Source organism: Orbicella faveolata, unplaced genomic scaffold, assembly GCF_042242905.1.
Source record: "Orbicella faveolata isolate gen_17 unplaced genomic scaffold, um_ofav_v1 contig_25, whole genome shotgun sequence".
NCBI lineage: Eukaryota > Metazoa > Cnidaria > Anthozoa > Scleractinia > Merulinidae > Orbicella > Orbicella faveolata.
In genome coordinates, this window is record NW_028301553.1 from 4,561,374 (window position 1) to 4,575,739 (window position 14,366).

A 14,366-nucleotide genomic window follows, 5' to 3' on the forward strand; every position below is an offset into this window, starting at 1 on the left:
GATGGATTGACCACACACTTCCCAAGGTTGCCTAGAGGCGGACACCAACTGGCAACAGCGAACCTGGTTGGCCAAAAACCACCTGGCGCCTGTCATGAGCTCAATGAGGAACAACATATCGTACAAAATAGAGATGTAGATGGATTGTGGCTGCCTTGTGTCCCACAGAGAACGAAGATGATTAATTAAAAAAGTAAGTAAATCTCGTTATCAACCTTACAGCAAGTCTTTTATCGTAAATGGCGGCTGTCCTTCATTATCAACTCATTCTTACGCTACCAAGTTGAATAGAAATACATGAAAGATGAAGAGTTGTTCCAAATCGATTGTCTTAATTTGTGACGGCCATTTATTATGGTTCAACTTTCTGACCACAACATGCGAACAAGTGTTTGGAGTGAGCAAGTTATCTGTCCATGAAATAATCATAAGCAAACCTAGGTGATTAAATAACTAAAGTTGCTGCCGTTTGCTCTGCTATCTCCAGGATGACCAAAGATGTGTTAAAGGACAGTTCACGAGTTTCTGGATTTATTCATCAACCTTAATTAATTGAATTTCATCGACGTTAACTGAATTTTGGATGGCAGTGTGCAGAGCTTCACTTCTAGCGTACGATCGATGACTGTTGGAAAAACATCTCAGCTCAGATAAGTAGATTATGGTTTTCCTATCTTTACACTCCAAGAGTGTCAAAAATCTTGATTCTGATTGTAAAATTGATAGGTTTTCAAATTTCGTACCATTGCTGCATATAAGCGTACGGTTGTCTTGTTGTCCAGAAAATACCATAATTTATATCAGTACAATACACGTACACTGTGTTATGTTCGATAATAATTATTATAATGAGACTACCGTTTGTTTGGAAGGACTTTGGGTCGAACTTTTGTTGGCTCAGATCATTTTCGCGTGGGGGGTGGAGTTATTATGTGAAGGAACATCTTGCACTTTTCATTTTACGTTCTTGGAATTAAGCGTCGGAAAACGTTTAGGTGAAGAGGAGAATACCACGACGTAAATAGTCATAAAAAAGATCTTTTAATGATCATTAAATCCAATTTTGATAGCTAGCTTATATTATAACCAAGTTAGAAAGCATTATCCTTGATTCTTAGAAGCGCGAACAATACAACCCATCTTGGATTCCATGGGAATTCTATTTCCTTTTTGAAGAAAATGCTAAAATTCGAAAACACATCAAAACACTACTGTTTTCTGAAAAGTTACATAGTTATCAATTGAATCTAACACTGCTGTAAATTTATTAGTTGACAAGGTAGTGTTGATTGAATATTCTTTTTTCTCTGTCTCTCTCGCTCCAGGCGGCTGATATATCACTGTTGACAGAAAGGGTAGCCATCTTGGATCGCAATGTACTGTTGGACTCTGGCACAAGTTGACTATTGGAAACATCAAATCTCAGATAAGTACATTATTTCTACTCTCGTTAACTTTTAACAGTTTCGGCGTAAGAATTATGAAAATCTCAGAAACTGATTAACTAGAAGATACTGTCTTGATGAAGAACCAAATTCTTAGAATTAATATTAACAATATGAGAAAATCAGTAACGAGAATACACATTTTGAGCATGGGATGTACTTAAGAGTTACCACTTAGAAAAACTAAATTCTCAGAGTTAACATTTAAAACAATATGAGAAAACCAGTAATGAGAATATACATTTTGAGCATGGGATATGTTAAAAGTTACCACTCAGTTCGTTATGCTGAAGGTCAACCTGAAGCTATCGAATATTATATCTCGTAATTCTTGTTTTTTTCAAGGCATTGATGAAGACCATAACCAAAAGTTGTGGAAATTGAGATAAGAGAAAAAAAGTATTTTGCTAAATTGAGAACAATGGTGGTTTCTTTACGAGAAAAATTTCAATGAAGAGGAAGGGGTAGTAAGTAATTAATACATGGCCGCAGCTTATCAATAAAATCATGTCGTGAATGCTCACTAGTATTCCCATTAAGCCGAGATGAATGATACAACGAACTGTCGTTTTGCATGTATATATCCTTTGCATTTGAGTAGTATTCTCAAGAATATAAAGTGAACTATCTCAATTGAAAGTTTTTAATCTGCCAGTTCGTCACTTCTCATACATTGCAAACTTCATGTAAGAGTGCTGTTTGTACAGCCGTATAACTCTTGACGGTATCACAATGAGCCAAATTAAAAGTAAGATTGCTCTAAAAAGGGCTTCTTCTGTTTTTGTTTGTTTGTTTGTTTGTTTGTTTGTTTGTTTTTGTCAAGTAAAGAAGGATTTTAAATCTTGAAAAAAATCGGAAAATAGTGTGACAATCTGGATCTTCTTGGTTATCTAGGCCATTGATTGACTATTCTGCACAAACCAACATATTAACACTTAACTGCTACTTTTATTTCACGAAGGGCTAAAAATCATGAGATAAGTATATATTTTCGACAAACGCGATGTTCCGCACTGCCATAACTCTAAAATTCAAAATGCACTTGTTACCAAACGAAGGACACCATTGCGCTGAAATGCTGTCAAGATGTATAATTTTCGCACCTCTTATGCCTGATGAGGATAGAAACTCTGGTGGTTCTTTACGTTTGGATTTAAACGCTTGATGACGTCACATGAAAACGTTCCACTGAATTGAGCATAGAATAATTAAAGTTGCCTTATTCAGATCTAATCATTAATTAGTTCTACAATAATAATTAAGACAAAATCCGAGAGGAAATCGAGCAATTTCAGTTTTTATTGGACAAAAAGCTCCATCCAGAGTAATTCTAAGTATCTTGCAGTCCTTTGTGCATTTTCTAAAAGGTTACGATATAAATAGTGCCTTGAAATAACACCGAAAACCATTTCCCATGGAAATGTGGGAAAATAAATTTCAAAGTTTAGAGAAATTGTGCAAGCAAAGGTAAACCTTCATCATCAGTTTCATTTCACCAGTAATTTCAAGTATTTCATATGAACTTCAAAATCTGTTTCAGTCGACATTTGGTGTCGTTAGAAATAATTTCCTTTGAGAAGATGTTTAGAACAGTCGCACAGCCGTTTGCAATACGATGTGAATAATCTCGGTACAAAGTTTTTTTCCACTTGTTACTCAAACGTCTTGTAGATTCCTTCTTAATTGCTCGGAGGAAGATTATTGAATGAACTTGGTGAGCAATTGTAAAAGGAGACCATGAAACAACTTTCATACCGTTACTGGAATTTGTTAACACAGGATTTGGCAATATGACTTCTACCAGTACCAGAGTATACAAGCTTATTGAAGTGCCTTTGCAATTAATTTTCAACTTGTTTTTTTACTTGCATAATGTTTACATTAATGGAGCCCTGAGTAGTTTTTTTTTTCATCACGGCATGCTTATGGAAGCACGTAAGGATACTTTTTTGAATATTTTAACCGACCCACCCCTCCAAAAGAATGAAAAACGGCCAAAATACATAGGGACTTTCAGAATATATTTAGGTAATTTCAGAATATATTTGCACATTGACCATTCAAAATCTGTGCAATGTCTTCTTTGGGGGGTTAAATCTTTCACGGACTCGTAGATAGATCAGAAAGAGAAAATGTTTTTAAAAAAAATTGCTATGAATTAATTTAGGTCTATGGGTTAAATATCACGGAGAAAACGTTTTTTCGCAATTTGCGATGAGTTCTCTTTCATCAAATTTTCTCTCATCAAATGTTCGTGATACAATGTTAACCGAAAACTGAAGTTCATTTAAAAATTTAATAAAGCAAAATTGTACTTATTAGAGTGTTTCATGTGAAAAAACGTTTTGAATGACATTCCAATGGGGGAAAGGAGCATTGTTGACTGGCCGTATTATCTATTGGACGAAACTTTGTGCTAAAATATTCAGAAAATACAAATTTTAAAGAAGACTCGTGAATTATTATAACTGATCATAAAACGTAAATTGAAAATGTGTTAACACAACAATATTAAAGACATGATACAAGGTCAGCTAGACGTCGAACTGGAAATCCTTGAAAAAAAACGCGGATGATATAATTAATAAATGGAATTTCTGTCGCTTATTTAAATCGACTTGAAAGATTCTACTTCTTGACTGGTTTTAAACTCACTACTTTGTTTTCAATTTCATTGGAAACTGCATGCGAAAACCTCTGTTTTTTATACATGAAAGAATGAATTTTGAGTTGTGGATAAGAAATGAAATAGTTAGCTTAAGCAACGACGATACCTACGCCAGGGACGACTCCTAGAAAGAAAAATGATATTTCTAATCTCCTAACAATCTGGATATCTGCTCCGTACCCCAATCAGTACTTAAAACTTGCTCAAACTAAATATGTAATGCCAGCGATCCATTCCAAAAAGAAATACAAAAAATTTGCCATCCCGACCTACGTTCTTCAAAATGCACAGAACCTGTTCATGTCACATTACGGCTACAAAATGCACAAAGACTTAAAACGCACGCGCACAGCCATTGTTCTACTCAATAAACTTTTTGCTTGGTGACGTTTTCGTTGCTGTTTTATGTTTTTTTTTTCTTCATTTGGGATTTTTTATTTCCACAATTACATCAATTACAATCCTTTTTTTAACAATTAATTTACAGAAGAACGAATAAAGTTTGGTTTACAGAAGTTAACAATGACACCATATTGAATTAAGAAAAATGATTTTGTCAATTCTTATCTTCATACTTATTTAACTTAACGATTTTCCTTAATGATAGCGTTGTCTACTATAATTATTAGTTAAAATTGCTTCCTCAAAGATCTTCTATTATTCTTTAAACAATTTAGTTTTATTCGATTTGAAATGTGTTTTTCAGTTTCATATTTAATTACCTAAATTCTTATGAAGTGGCTCAAGGAAGGTAATGTTTCTCTACATCGACAAGTCCACAAGAGAGATTTTCCTAAAATTACTATCTAATTAAATAGATCCATCTCCTCCTCAAAAGACCCAACAATAACATTGCAATATGTAAGCGAGAGGCTTCTGCAACTCTTGATTGTGCTCAAAACCTTTTTCATTAACCTCATGCCAAAAAGAATATGAAAAAGAACAACCGAACAAAATATGGGATATTGTTTCCGTTTGCTGATTACAGATGCAGTTGGGATTAGAAACGTATCCTATTTTACACAGGCGGTCATTAGTAAACAGAACAGAATTCAACACTTTGTACCGAAAGGAGCGTAGATACGGTTCATTAGCAGCCCTCACTGGCAGAAGAAATGCCTCTGAAACTTGCTTGTCATCAAGGCTAAATTCTGTCTTTAGCTTGACCCATTTACTTGGTTTTCCAATTTTTGTTTTATAGGAAAACAATAGTCAGTCACATTAGCGTTTGCCTGTACTGTGCTACGCAATGTTAGAAGATTGGAAAAAAAATAAGCAATCATTGTCAACACAATATTAAGATTAAGAAATTTCTACGTGACTGAGACTGCCCTTCCGTCCAAAAAATTTTCGTTGCCGTTGCCGTCGTGGTTTGCTTGAGCCCCTTAATGTCCGGAAAGTTAGAACACCGGGTAACTGGGAGCGTAAGGCGGTGTTTCGTAAGACATTTCCGTAAATTCAAATTTATAATCATATTACCTTTGTGGGATAACTGCTTGCAAATGATTTGTTTCTCCGCCTCTTTTAGCGTAATTCCGAGAGTAGTTAACGCAATTTTCCTGTGTTTATTTTTCTTTGGTGACATCAGACAATAAGTGTTTCTGATTTTCGTAAGTGGATAATTTCCAGCTAGAACTGATACGAAAAGTAAGTGTTCCATGAGTGGTGAATTCAATGTTTGGGCGTTAACAGGGTCTGAAGACAGATGTCAGCGAGGCATCAATTCTAAACCAAACCCGGTTGTTCACTGCATCACATGACTAAAAAAATGTATTATGGTTATGTTTGACAAAGGGAAATTGTGACAGGCGAGAGAGTTTACAAAACTGTTTGGCTATGTATATACCAGCCCAAAGGGAAATAAATAGACGGCTTTCTTGTCAATTTCAAATTAAAAACTGACTCTTCGTATATCACTTGCACAAAAAAAGTGACTTGACTCAGCTCGAAAGCTCATTTCAAGGGCACCACTTTAAATATTGCAAATGAGCCAACGGATAATAAAGTTATAAAATTGACAGTGGATCAGCAATTAAATCTCTTGACTGAATTAAGACATTGCCAACGAGTCAGGTGATTAGAATAAATAGTAAATCAACTATGACATATTGTCTTGATGTCAAAATTTACAATATTTATTGCCAAATTTTCATCTTTCGCATACAAAAATCTACGAGAAAGAATGTAGCAACTAAGTATTGAATGTTTCATACTTTTAAGTGGAAAAAATATCAAACGTAAGATTTATTTTGCCAAATCGCTCGCATTGTGGGCTGAAATAGCGCCACAAAACACCAGCAACAGATTGTTTTCAGTCGTGTGTCGTGACGAAAGCTGACTCTATGCATTGTTAAAGAGGAGGCTAGGTAGAAGAAATGTACAATTTACCATCTCTTTGCGGCGTTCTTATTGGAAAAGGTCAGAGAAAAGAATTGGATTTACGTGTTTGAAAACTTTGTTTAAGTTCAATCTTGACACCAAAATTGCAGTACATATTCAAGAAGGGAAATCGATGCCCCCAGAATAACCATTACGTTTGATTTAGGAATTCTGGCTTTATAAATTACCCACAGACAGGTTGTAAGAACTGTTCCTGTGGCATATTGTGTAGATTTCATCTCGATACAGTCGCATTAAAGAGCATTAAATGAAGCGGCTGCAATTTGTGGCAGCTCGACTTAGCCTGTTTTTTTAAAAAACTAAATCAGTGACGACTAAGATGTTCAACGACAAAATAGGAAAAAAATTCCAAAGTAATACCAGGAGTGCGAATTTAATTCCTTACATGGTACAGTCACATGAAAAATGATAAGGAAAAACAGTACTGTTGTTTTAAGCGTCCTGTACAAAAAAGTTAAGGTTGTGAAGTTCTTAACCAGTGATTTGTAGAAGAAAAAGTGAGAAACTTGCTGAACTGTAATTCAGAGGTGGATTGTTTATAAATTCAAGAGAAAGATATCTTTGCCATTTCGGTGCAAACGAAGATGTGATTTTCCAGCATACGCTCCGCTCCAGTTTTCACGTATTGTTCCTAGAAAGCGGTAACAAATTCAAGTTAAAAAGTCGTTCATCACTGAAACGTGTTATGTCGATTATAGAAATGGACTCTATTATTTCTAAGAAATAGTGATCAACAGCTCATTTCTCCTTTCACCAGATGATGAGAATTTCAATTAATTTCAGTTAATTACAATAATATTAATTTCCACAAGATGATGAGAAAAAAGGAAGTCATCAACTTTGGATCATTGTCTTGCTGGAGCAGTGAATTGGCCATTTCCGAGTTTACCTTGTCCTTCTGTTTGAAAACGAGTTCTCGTGCAAAACCACTTTTGCGATGGAAGGCAAATTTCACTCTCGATTTCTGATTTTTTTCTAATTTCTTTGTGTACGATGACAATTAAAAAATAAGATGGTCAATACGCAGACACGTGAGTTAAGTTATAATTATCCATTTCCAACGTTCAATAGTGCTGCCCACTTTGTTGCAAAAGTAAACAAGAAGTAAAGTTATATTATTCCATGATAATGATTAGTTTTCGATTTTCCATTATTTTATTGTAACCAGAAATAATTTGGCAACACTCTGTTAGAAATGCTGCGGGATAGCTTAAGGCATTTTAAAATTATTCAGTACCTTTAAGATTCCTGGAAGGAATATAGCCTAGAGTAATAAAATATTTCTGTTTGTCGTGAACGGATATTAAATTTTCCAGTTAGTACCGATAAAAAGTGGTAACTCCATACATGTTTGGAGCGTTTCTAGCTACGGTCTTGAGAGAGGTGTCGGCAAGGCATCAAATTCCCCAACAAACCCGTTCTCTGTATAAAATGACTTACTATACACGACAAGTTCAGTGAGAAAATAAAAGCACTCTGTTTAACATTTCCGACAGTGGGAAACTGACAAGCGAGATAGTTTACAAATCTGATTTTGCCATCAGTCTCCAAAACGAAATAGAGCTTTTCGTCTACCAATTTTGAGTTTAAAATATGTTTCTTCACACTTCAGTTACACAAATAAACAGTAATTTGAGGCTCACTTAAAGAATGGCTTGATTTAGCTCGAAAGATCATTTCATGGGCACTTTATAAAATAGTAAATGAGTCGAGTCAAATGCTTTGTCTTACGGATAAAAAGGGTTTAAAATTGACAGGGGAAGAGCAACGTGTTCGTCACGTATAAAATAGCGGCAAGGTAGAACTGAATGAACTTTTCAATTCTCAAGAACTAGAAATCAACATACAATTTCTCCTAGCTGTTTTTAAGGTAGCTGAAGTAGATCTACAGTTCTTATTCATTTTAGCAGAACACGTTGTTAACTTGACTTTCTATAGAATGATAATAGAATCCTGGTTAACGGATTTTGTGATAAAGAAGAACCCAAATATTGATGGCATCCTATCAAACCCAAACGATACGAATAGCTTGTGTATATGAAAAGAAATTAAAGAAAGAAAAAACTTGACATAGAGATTTGAAATTTTTGCGCTCATTCTTGTTAAACCAGTACAGTTGGCAAATTAGCATATAACGTCTCAGTGCACGTATTTTCAATTGTCTAGATAGCACTTACACTTGCCTTCTGACTGATCAATAATGATAATTCTTGTCAACAGGATCACAGATATTAGACGGATCCGTTAAGAAAATGGACTGCAGCACTTATCAATATTACATTCAACCACCTTAAAATAGTGTTAAAAAAGGAGGTCAGCAAGTCTTCGAAAAGAGTTAAACATTACTGACTTTTTGAAAGCTATTTCATCAATAAACAAGACTTGCAAGGTAGCTTTCATCAGCATTTTCTTCTCTGAAACAATGTGAATCAAAGTATAATACTTCAGTGAAATTTCGCAAAGCCTTTCCTGGTGTTAAGAAGGTGTAAGGGCTAATTAAAGGACTCACAAAAAAGAGCTCTTGAAACCTTCTACAACATTAGATCATTAAATAACGAAAACAAGATATATAAACAAGCCGCAAACTAAGTTTCCGGCCAAATCTTGTGTCCTTGTCCATTACTTTAAAACTTAAACGCTGTGTTAATAAATAAAGATCTAACCTCCCCCCTCCCCCAATGATCGCAACATGTCAATCCAACATATCATAACATTTTGTGCGTAACATGTTGCACGTGCTTCGCCACCCTCTTGAGACATGTTCAATCATATTACGTGCTGATGGCTAATACTTAACCAAAACACCAAACATGTCGCAACAGGGTAGACAAACGCACACAACATGTTGGGAGGAGGTAGTAGGGAGCACGATAACTCTTTTTCCCTCCTTCCTCCTCCCCAGAGGAGGTAGTAGGGAAAAAGAGTCATCTTGCTCCCTACTACCTCCTCTGGGGAGGACGAAGGAGGGAAAAAGAGTCATCCTGCTCCCTCCTACCTCCTCCCAACATGTTGTGTAAGTTTGTCTCCCAGAGGAGACCTCCCTCTAGGTACGTAGTGACGAGGTAGCAGGGAGCAAGATGACTCTTTTTCCCTCCTTGCTCCTCCCCAGAGGAGGTAGCAGGGAGCAAGATGACTCTTTTTCCCTCCTTGCTCCTCCCCAGAGGAGGTAGCAGGGAGCAAGATGACTCTTTTTCCCTCCTTGCTCCTCCCCAGAGGAGGTAGCAGGGAGCAAGATGACTCTTTTTCCCTCCTTGCTCCTCCCCAGAGGAGGTAGCAGGGAGCAAGATGACTCTTTTTCCCTCCTTGCTCCTCCCCAGAGGAGGTAGCAGGGAGCAAGATGACTCTTTTTCCCTCCTTGCTCCTCCCCAGAGGAGGTAGCAGGGAGCAAGATGACTCTTTTTCCCTCCTTGCTCCTCCCCAGAGGAGGTAGCAGGGAGCAAGATGACTCTTTTTCCCTCCTTGCTCCTCCCCAGAGGAGGTAGCAGGGAGCAAGATGACTCTTTTTCCCTCCTTGCTCCTCCCCAGAGGAGGTAGCAGGGAGCAAGATGACTCTTTTTCCCTCCTTGCTCCTCCCCAGAGGAGGTAGCAGGGAGCAAGATGACTCTTTTTCCCTCCTTGCTCCTCCCCAGAGGAGGTAGCAGGGAGCAAGATGACTCTTTTTCCCTCCTTGCTCCTCCCCAGAGGAGGTAGCAGGGAGCAAGATGACTCTTTTTCCCTCCTTGCTCCTCCCCAGAGGAGGTAGCAGGGAGCAAGATGACTCTTTTTCCCTCCTTGCTCCTCCCCAGAGGAGGTAGCAGGGAGCAAGATGACTCTTTTTCCCTCCTTGCTCCTCCCCAGAGGAGGTAGCAGGGAGCAAGATGACTCTTTTTCCCTCCTTGCTCCTCCCCAGAGGAGGTAGCAGGGAGCAAGATGACTCTTTTTCCCTCCTTGCTCCTCCCCAGAGGAGGTAGCAGGGAGCAAGATGACTCTTTTTCCCTCCTTGCTCCTCCCCAGAGGAGGTAGCAGGGAGCAAGATGACTCTTTTTCCCTCCTTGCTCCTCCCCAGAGGAGGTAGCAGGGAGCAAGATGACTCTTTTTCCCTCCTTGCTCCTCCCCAGAGGAGGTAGCAGGGAGCAAGATGACTCTTTTTCCCTCCTTGCTCCTCCCCAGAGGAGGTAGCAGGGAGCAAGATGACTCTTTTTCCCTCCTTGCTCCTCCCCAGAGGAGGTAGCAGGGAGCAAGATGACTCTTTTTCCCTCCTTGCTCCTCCCCAGAGGAGGTAGCAGGGAGCAAGATGACTCTTTTTCCCTCCTTGCTCCTCCCCAGAGGAGGTAGCAGGGAGCAAGATGACTCTTTTTCCCTCCTTGCTCCTCCCCAGAGGAGGTAGCAGGGAGCAAGATGACTCTTTTTCCCTCCTTGCTCCTCCCCAGAGGAGGTAGCAGGGAGCAAGATGACTCTTTTTCCCTCCTTGCTCCTCCCCAGAGGAGGTAGCAGGGAGCAAGATGACTCTTTTTCCCTCCTTGCTCCTCCCCAGAGGAGGTAGCAGGGAGCAAGATGACTCTTTTTCCCTCCTTGCTCCTCCCCAGAGGAGGTAGCAGGGAGCAAGATGACTCTTTTTCCCTCCTTGCTCCTCCCCAGAGGAGGTAGCAGGGAGCAAGATGACTCTTTTTCCCTCCTTGCTCCTCCCCAGAGGAGGTAGCAGGGAGCAAGATGACTCTTTTTCCCTCCTTGCTCCTCCCCAGAGGAGGTAGCAGGGAGCAAGATGACTCTTTTTCCCTCCTTGCTCCTCCCCAGAGGAGGTAGCAGGGAGCAAGATGACTCTTTTTCCCTCCTTGCTCCTCCCCAGAGGAGGTAGCAGGGAGCAAGATGACTCTTTTTCCCTCCTTGCTCCTCCCCAGAGGAGGTAGCAGGGAGCAAGATGACTCTTTTTCCCTCCTTGCTCCTCCCCAGAGGAGGTAGCAGGGAGCAAGATGACTCTTTTTCCCTCCTTGCTCCTCCCCAGAGGAGGTAGCAGGGAGCAAGATGACTCTTTTTCCCTCCTTGCTCCTCCCCAGAGGAGGTAGCAGGGAGCAAGATGACTCTTTTTCCCTCCTTGCTCCTCCCCAGAGGAGGTAGCAGGGAGCAAGATGACTCTTTTTCCCTCCTTGCTCCTCCCCAGAGGAGGTAGCAGGGAGCAAGATGACTCTTTTTCCCTCCTTGCTCCTCCCCAGAGGAGGTAGCAGGGAGCAAGATGACTCTTTTTCCCTCCTTGCTCCTCCCCAGAGGAGGTAGCAGGGAGCAAGATGACTCTTTTTCCCTCCTTGCTCCTCCCCAGAGGAGGTAGCAGGGAGCAAGATGACTCTTTTTCCCTCCTTGCTCCTCCCCAGAGGAGGTAGCAGGGAGCAAGATGACTCTTTTTCCCTCCTTGCTCCTCCCCAGAGGAGGTAGCAGGGAGCAAGATGACTCTTTTTCCCTCCTTGCTCCTCCCCAGAGGAGGTAGCAGGGAGCAAGATGACTCTTTTTCCCTCCTTGCTCCTCCCCAGAGGAGGTAGCAGGGAGCAAGATGACTCTTTTTCCCTCCTTGCTCCTCCCCAGAGGAGGTAGCAGGGAGCAAGATGACTCTTTTTCCCTCCTTGCTCCTCCCCAGAGGAGGTAGCAGGGAGCAAGATGACTCTTTTTCCCTCCTTGCTCCTCCCCAGAGGAGGTAGCAGGGAGCAAGATGACTCTTTTTCCCTCCTTGCTCCTCCCCAGAGGAGGTAGCAGGGAGCAAGATGACTCTTTTTCCCTCCTTGCTCCTCCCCAGAGGAGGTAGCAGGGAGCAAGATGACTCTTTTTCCCTCCTTGCTCCTCCCCAGAGGAGGTAGCAGGGAGCAAGATGACTCTTTTTCCCTCCTTGCTCCTCCCCAGAGGAGGTAGCAGGGAGCAAGATGACTCTTTTTCCCTCCTTGCTCCTCCCCAGAGGAGGTAGCAGGGAGCAAGATGACTCTTTTTCCCTCCTTGCTCCTCCCCAGAGGAGGTAGCAGGGAGCAAGATGACTCTTTTTCCCTCCTTGCTCCTCCCCAGAGGAGGTAGCAGGGAGCAAGATGACTCTTTTTCCCTCCTTGCTCCTCCCCAGAGGAGGTAGCAGGGAGCAAGATGACTCTTTTTCCCTCCTTGCTCCTCCCCAGAGGAGGTAGCAGGGAGCAAGATGACTCTTTTTCCCTCCTTGCTCCTCCCCAGAGGAGGTAGCAGGGAGCAAGATGACTCTTTCCATGGTTAATTTATTCATATATTCAATTTAGGTAATGACTCCAGAAATCGTAATAAACAAGGTGGAAATGCTTTTATTATTGTCCTTTACTTTTCTTGGAAGGAGAATTACTTTGCATTTAAATTTAGTTGAATCCAAGATACAGTTTTTATTCCTTAAGCGGAGCGCATTGCCTCAAGAAAATCGTCAGTGAGAGATACCCCTACACGATATTTCGGGCACAGTGGTTCATCTTTTGTCTAAAATTCCCCACTATCTTACCGGGGAATATTGTTAGAAGAGCATTAATTTCTGTTCCTCAAACCTCCACTCCACTGAATGAAACAATCACGCGTGAGGAATAAATTTCTTTTATAATCCTTTACTTTTTTAGGAAGGAGATTTGGAGGGAAGTATATGTCTTAACCATAATCTCTTAATCTTTCTTTTTAAAGTCAAAAGTGGTTACATTTTCAGTAAAACTTCCTCCCAAAGTAATTTTCTTTAAGATGGTCAAGGTTTAGGAAACGGCTGAAAGACTAGACTGCTTATTTATGCCCATAGTGTCGACACAGTGTAGTTTAGTCTTACCGCTACTTCTTAACCTTTAACCCTCTCAGAGAAAAGTACTTTGGGAGGAAGTCTACCTCATATTACAACCCCTTTTTGAACTTTAAAGGGCGAGTGGAGGATTATGGATGAGAGTTAAACTTCCTCTCCAAATATTCTCTCCAGGAAAGTAAAGGATTATGGACGAGATTTAGTCCTCCTTCGCGATTGTTTCATTCAGGGGAGTGGGGGTTTTGGGGGACAGGAATTAAGACTCTTCGAACAATCTTCCCCTGTAAGATGGTGGGGGATTTTTGGTCGAAGATAAACTACTGTGCACAATGGCTCGTGTAGGGGTATCTCCCGATTTTTTTATTATCTGACGATTTTTTTCTGGCATTGCCCTCTTCTTTGGGAATGAGCAATGTTCATTGGATTAAACTGAATTTAAATGCAAAGTAAAGGACAACGACACAGGTTTAACCGCACTCACCTTTCTGGTTCTGCGGCATATTTTTTTCTACAGCTATTTTCTAAATAATATTTTATCACAGGAAGGTGTAAGAGCTTATTGGATTCTAGTCTTTAATTTGCTCTTTGCACCTTCCTTACATCAGCTAAGTTTACTTTCGTTATTTGCGAAAATCTCTATCTTTTTATTCTTCCCTCATACAGACTTGATATTATATATATTCACGTCCGCTTCATTTGTTAATCAACTATTCCATCGTAACTTACTATGAGGATCGACAGATTTACGATAAACGGAGTACAGGTGCTTTTCTTAAAGTTTATTTCCAAGTTCAAAGAGAATTTATTTGAAAGTGTTTCTGCATTTGTCTTTTAGCCAGTTGTTCGCTGTGGTGTATCATTGTTCACTTTCTTTACTATTCCTCCGGCTACCTGTTGATCGAATCAAATATTAACAGTTCATCAGAATGTGTCACGCAGAATCAACATGTATTATTATGCGCTGAACTGTTGGAGTGAGGGTGCTGCTGCGACACCCTCCTACTCGTTCTATATTTTCTTTCCAAATAAAGCTTACTGTGCTTACATACATAATGAACTGTTCACAAGGTAACGTTAGCTTTTGGCTTCAGAAAAAAATAAACAA

General features: G+C 40.0%; 1 long non-coding RNA gene across 1 annotated transcript; it reads left to right on the top strand.

The window, feature by feature from the left end:
- The first annotated feature begins 1,058 nt into the window (after nt 1–1,058).
- On the top strand, nt 1,059–9,115 carry LOC149108664 (uncharacterized). The gene is made up of 2 exons (XR_016208851.1): nt 1,059–1,430; nt 8,734–9,115. It is a non-coding gene; the product is annotated as an uncharacterized LOC149108664 (long non-coding RNA).
- The last annotated feature ends 5,251 nt before the right edge of the window (nt 9,116–14,366 follow it).